Here is a 6,575-nt window from a genome sequence, read left to right on the forward strand (position 1 = left end):
AACAGCTGACATTTATTAAGCTGTCACTGCATGCTTCGTGGTCTGTGCCCTAAACATGTTGCACACAACATCTGATTTCCTCATCACTTGAGACAGGTGCTATGTTATCCCCCTATTTTGCAGATGGGGACTCTGAGGCGCTAAGTACAAAGGTGCTAAGGTATTAGGTAACTTGTTTATGTTTGCACTGATAGGAAAGGTAGCAGATCCCTTTCTCTGGGTTGTGCATCCATTGTCTAGTTGCTGGGAGTTTTGGCTATTACTACCTCACAGTTGCCCCTTTCTCAGGAGAACCATCCATGACCAAACTAAAGCCCTTTCACCTGGCAGTTGTGCCTCCTGGAGGGTGGGAGACCAGTCTATGACTGACTGATGGGGTACAAATGATGGCCCCTGCCAAAAAGTGAGATCTGCTCTGTAATGCAATTCTGGCTCCAGAGCTCCCCATGGGATCAGGTTCCACTGAGACCACACCTTCACTCAGCCTTTCCTCCTACCCTGCTCAGCTCCCTTCACTCCCTTCTCCTGAAAACACACTCTCTCAGTAAACCATTTGCACCATAATCCTCATCTTAGGCTCTGCATTTAGAAAACCTGAACTGCAGACAGTGGCTAAACCCGAGGTAATTTGTGCACAATCACACTAATCTGAGGGGTATTCAGGGGCTGAAATTCAGTGCAAACCCTGTTGGGCAAGCTATGCAATGAGGGCGACTTGTCCTCATTGTCCCAAAGTCACTGATTGGTCTAGACTCAGTTCTGGATTGAACTAGGATTCAAAACCCAGGAAGTCCAGCTTCAGAGCCCCCATCTCTCAATCACTGTGTGGTGCTGCCTCCTCCTATTAAAATAACACAAGTAAGACTAAGGTGAGAGAAGAGGAGAGCTGTGTAAGCGAAAAGGTGTCTTTGTGAATCCCCCACCCCCTAAATGATCGCGTCTTACAGAACAGTCAGTTCAAAGAACTATTTTCCTGAACCATCGCAGAGTAAGTTGCTCACCTGACACTTCATAGTGCCCTGTATTTCCTACAAGCAAGGATATTCTCCTACATTGACTCAAAACTGACATTCAAAGTCAGAAAGTTAATGCTGCCACATTATTGCCATCTAACCCTCAGACACCATTGAATCCTCCCACTAGTCCCAATAATGTCCTTTATAGCAGGAGAACCAAGCCCACATGTTGTGTTTAAGTGTTACCTCTCTTGATGTTCCTTCGGTCTGGAACACTTGCTCAGTCTTTGGATTTCATGACCTCGGCTCTTTTGAAGATTACACACAATCAGACAGGAGGAGTAGAATATTCCTCAGTTTGTTTTCGTCTGACCATTTCAGGATTTCTTTCAGGTTTGCCTCCTTGGCAGGACTGTCACAGAGGTGACGCTGAGTTCTTCTCACTGCATCCCATCAGGAGATGCTAAGTCAATTCACCCCATTCTTGGTGATGCTCTCTCTGATCACTTGACTAAGGGGCTGTCTGCCAGGTCTCTCCACTGTGAGACTACCATTTCTCTTATGTAGTTAATGGGAATTTTAAGCAGTAGCACTTTGAAACTGTGAAAATATCATCAAATTGCAATTTATCAATTTTTATATCTATCTGTATGTACTCATGTTTCCTAGTTAACGCAATGTGTCATAACCTCTTACCATCATTCTTTATTATGATAAAATTGTTCATGCTTGGTCAGTCAAATCTCATCAGGCTGGTTTCTGCAACCTGTTGACATGTCTCCATCTCTGTTTAGCATTCTCCTGCTTTCTAGCACAAGATCTTCCGGGCTTGTCTTGTACTTTCCCTGTCCTAGCCTTAGAATCAGCCATTTCTCCAAGGAGTCCTGGTTCCTTTTAGTGGAAAATGACATATATAAGTCAAGATCCTGGCAGGAGGTGTGCTTATTGCTATTAGGGTCTCACTGTTTCTAAGCCCCATTGGCAGACAGAAGTAAGAAATGTGTTTTTATAACTACACACACACACACACACACACACACAACGTACATATCTGTCTTCTTCTATCTATCAATCTGTCTATCTAACCTATCTCTCTCTCTCTCGTATCTATCTAATCTATCAATATAGAAAAGTAGGAATTTACACCAATACATTTAATTCCAATCTGACTCCACAGGGTTCATTGGACTCCTCCCTTTCAGAATCAGTGACTCCTTTCTCAAACAGTGAGAAAGGTGGCTTCTGTCATCCTCAATATATTTACTTAGTTGATCAATCCCCTTTTATGTGGCCAATCCTCACTCCATCCCTTTCCTCTCAGGGATGCCCTGCTCATCCTATGTGGGCTCTCCACACCGTATTTAGGCTCTGGCTGCTCTCGCCAGGCAACCCCTCTGTATGGATCCCCTTCTTACCTTGATTGCTCTCCCATGCCCATGCCAGGATGCTCCTGCAGGTGCAGATCCTATGCATCATACCTTGTCTCTGATTTGGAGCAACTGTGACTCCCTTCTCTGACCTTGCAACCCAATATGTGGCTGCCACCTGATTGTGTCCCACATACTGGCTTTAGGACTGAATTATCTAGGAAGGGAAAAGCAGGCATGGGAAGAGGAGGAGAGAGAAGGGGAAGGAAGAGGCAGAAAAAGAAAAGGAAGAACGAGGGCAACTTCTGATACCAGCAGAAAGTGACAAATGCTTTTAGCCTTTCTGCCTAGTCAACTGACCTATCAACCATTTTTCTAAATTATTTTATTGAGGTTATATTGCTTTACAACATTGTGTAAATTTCAGGTGTATATTATTCTATTTCAGCTTCTGTATAGACTACATTGTGTTTACCACCAATAGTCTAGTTTTTATCTGTCACCATACATATATGTCCGTTTACCCCTTCTGCTCTCCCTCCATGCCCTTCCCCTCTGGTAACCACCAATCTGTTGTCCTTATCCATGTGCTTGTTTGTTTGTTTATCTTCTACATATGAGTGAAATCATACAGTATTTGTCCCTCTCTGTCTGCCTTACTTCCCTTCACATGATGCCTTCAAAGCCCATCCAAGTTGTCGCAAATGGCATGATTTTGTCTTTTTTAATGCCTGAGTAGTATCCCACTGTGTGTGTGTCTATAAACCACATTTTTTATTATTAAATTATTTTATTGAGGCTGTATTGGTTTTTCACTGAGAATAAACAAGATAAGCTGAGTGAAGTAAGATATTTTAGCATCTCGAGTGAGATACAGTAACAAAGAATAGTTCAATACATCCTTATAATGGAGAGAAAGAGCAGGGTATGAGAATGAGATGAGAGTAAATAAGAAGGAGACGTATGGATATGCCGTTTTCTTCTTTTACTGCTATACCTGAAATCTTTTCACATGTTATATAAATGCAGTCTATAAAATTGGAGTATGACTAACAGCTAGGTTGAGAAATGCTAGTGGTAATTTCCTATCTCCATTATTTGACTTCTCTTCTGTGATATGGTAAATGAGGAAACCCTCAGAAGGATCCTGTGGGTAATAGAGACTAGATATTTCTCAGACTGACCTCTCAAAAGGGTTGGATGGAAAGGGGCTAGAGAGAACTTGATTCCGCAATAAAAAACAGGCCAGAGACTCTAGGAAATTTTTCTCTCCACTGTTAATTGACCATTAGAGAAGATACTCCCATGTTGTCTTCAGAGACTTGCTCATCGAAATAACTCTTTCTTCTGACCCCTACAAACTAACTCCAAGGAAGCCCTTTGGGAATGTTTATCTCAATGCATACAACAAGTGTAATTGGCATCTTGAGTAAAGGTTTCCAGCAGAGACTCAGGATGTGTCCTCTGGGTTGGAATCTCTGATGCCACATATGTAGTGTCTCCAGTTTTCCTCAGTGGACATCATAGGTCCTTTGGGTTAGGGGCTATTTCATTTCTCAACAGACGGTGCTCCTCTTCCTTCATGTTTGGCTTGTTTCAGGTCAAGTCTCATTCCTGAGGAAACATTCGTGCAGCCATGAAGGGGCTTATTCTAAAAAAAAACAGTGCTAGATGCAAAGTCTGATTTGATTCAGTAGGAAAGGAGGTGTGAAGCTAAGAAGAGAGTGCCTTGAGTGATCCCAAATAGCAGAAAATAGAAAACAGGTTCTCTTTTGACTCTTGACTCATAGACGATTAAGCTGGTATTAAATGTAGCTTCTTGATCAGCTAACATTAATGGAGAATCTTATTGCCCAAGTTCAAATTGTCATTTTGGTGTAAAGAGGCACCTGAAATATATGTTTCAAGGCAGAGGAAGCATATCATGATTCAAGGCCCAACTAGTAGAGGTTAAATAAATTCACTTACTTAACCTGTCCTGATATATGCTGTTGGAGTGCAAAATCTGAGCCCAGATTGCCAGAGCATTACAGAATTACACATACAGTTGCTCCTGATGATGCTCTGTCCCTAGGGTAATTAGTGTAAACAGTGATGACTGTGTGGGACAATATCACCTATGCCATCCCAACAGTAAATGGAGATTTCCAGGGTTAGAGAAGGAAGTCTGATGAGCATCCCAGGAAAGACTTGTTTGGATGATCAGTAGCCAATGTGTGAGTGAATGTGGACCCATCCTGCCCTCTCTGTTTCACTGCTATACTATTGTTCTGCCCACATTTCTGCAGAGGAAACCCAGGTAAGGTAATGTTGGGGCTTGAGGTATCCAGGAAACGTTTAATGGAAACCAGGGCATCCTCTTGCATTGTCAGATTATTTCCCAATTACTTAAGTCAGAAGATGGTACTGGTCAGTCCATGAGGAAAGCTGCCTGATGAGGCAGAAGAAAACAGTCAGTTGAGGGCTGCAAATCAGAATGGGAAATTATTAGGAAAGTTAAGTGGGGAAGGAATAGAGAGACACATGAATCAGATAGTGGAGAAACTTATGCTACAGAGATTTAGAAAGTAAGCTGTAAACAAATGAGGAAAGAGATAGGGAAATATATGAATTATTTAGTAAAAGGGAAATGTGTGGCGGTCTTGTTGGGGTTGGAATCACAAGGGGGAAGATGGGAAAGTTGGGCTCTTACTGCAGAAGAAGCTGGATTTGAAATAAGAGTGTGAGGTGACAGCGAAAATGATGATCCTAGGCTGCATGAATATGGCAAGAGATGGTAGGCATGACTTCTTTCTTACTGGTCAAATTATACTTTGAAGAATATATTTAGTTATGAATTCTTCACTTTAAATGGTAGGTAGATAGCGTCTAATGCATGAAGCTCTAGAGATATGTTTAGGAAGAAAAACACAAAGAGGGATATTTTGAGGATCGGTTTAGATTAGATTTTTGAGTTGGGCTTTACCAGGGAGGTCAAACTCTCATTCTTATTAGTATTCATAGACGAACTAGATAAAGGAGTGATTGGGAAATTTATCTGGTTAAAAGTTATAATCCTACTTTTATCAGCCTGATCAATAATTTTAAGGCTCTCATGTCTACCAGGACATATTTCTTATTTATTTTTAGGTACATAAATATGGGATATTTGTTATGTGTCAACTTGGCACTCATAGACATTTCTGTAAACTATACTTAATCTTCAAATGATGACAATACTGAGTTATTCTTATACCTAACATGATCCAATTATCAATGTACGCTCAAAAACGTTAACCTTTTACAAAGAAGAGGATATAAAACACACCAAGCTGTTCCCCACACGAACAAGAGCCCTTTTTTGTCTTTGGGTGAAATTCATTCTACTCCTACTCTTGATTCATACTCTACATTTTCTGTCCTGTAACTTAAATACTGAGATATGTAGCTAACTATATGAATATAGCTTATGTTAGAAAAGGGGATGATGGAGGAGAAGAAGACAAAAATATTTAGTTAATATATATGTACAAAACATTCTTATCCGAGTAAGGAAGAAATGCCTATTACTATTAGTTTTTATTTCTGCAGCTGCTCACATGGTCGTGGCTGGTGTTTATAACTGTCTTCTTTCACTATCCATTCTGCATTCCGTTTGTCAGCAGTTGGTCATGGTCCTTGTCTGGTGTGATGACACAAACCTTCACTCTTGAAAGATCTGGGCCATTAGAAGTCCTGTCTGAAATGGGTTCTTGTAGTTTTCCACTGACTTTTCTCACAGACATTTGTGTAGACAGGCCCCCTAGAAAGTCTCCTGCATTGCAGACATGCTCCTCTTACCCCCACGGTCTAGTAGCAACTCAGTTTTTCCTTGTTAGTCAGGATCAGTCACACCAGCCAGTATATAGAACTTCCTTCACTTGTTGATTCAGTGATATGAAGAGCCAAAGTGGCAGTCACGACTCTAAGCAAATGAAATAATTGTTTTCTTACCTGGTGGCATAATTTCTCCTTTTGGACCTAAAATGTCTAAACTACCAGAACCTAAAAGTGCAGACACAGGAAGCAAAAATTTTCTTAGTGGGTCATAGGTATAAATGTCATAGTGAGAGATATCATTGTCAATTCCACCTCTTGATTCCTGGTCCCATGAAGACTTATGACGGAAGAAACAGCACCATAAATTAGATGAGGATTTAGAGTATTTACCACATCCTGGAGGACACTGCCCCGTCAATGTGAGGAGTTGCCAACTAGCTTTGCTGTAACTGAG

Source organism: Equus przewalskii, unplaced genomic scaffold (assembly GCF_037783145.1).
Source record: "Equus przewalskii isolate Varuska unplaced genomic scaffold, EquPr2 contig_R1919, whole genome shotgun sequence".
NCBI classification, from domain to species: domain Eukaryota; kingdom Metazoa; phylum Chordata; class Mammalia; order Perissodactyla; family Equidae; genus Equus; species Equus przewalskii.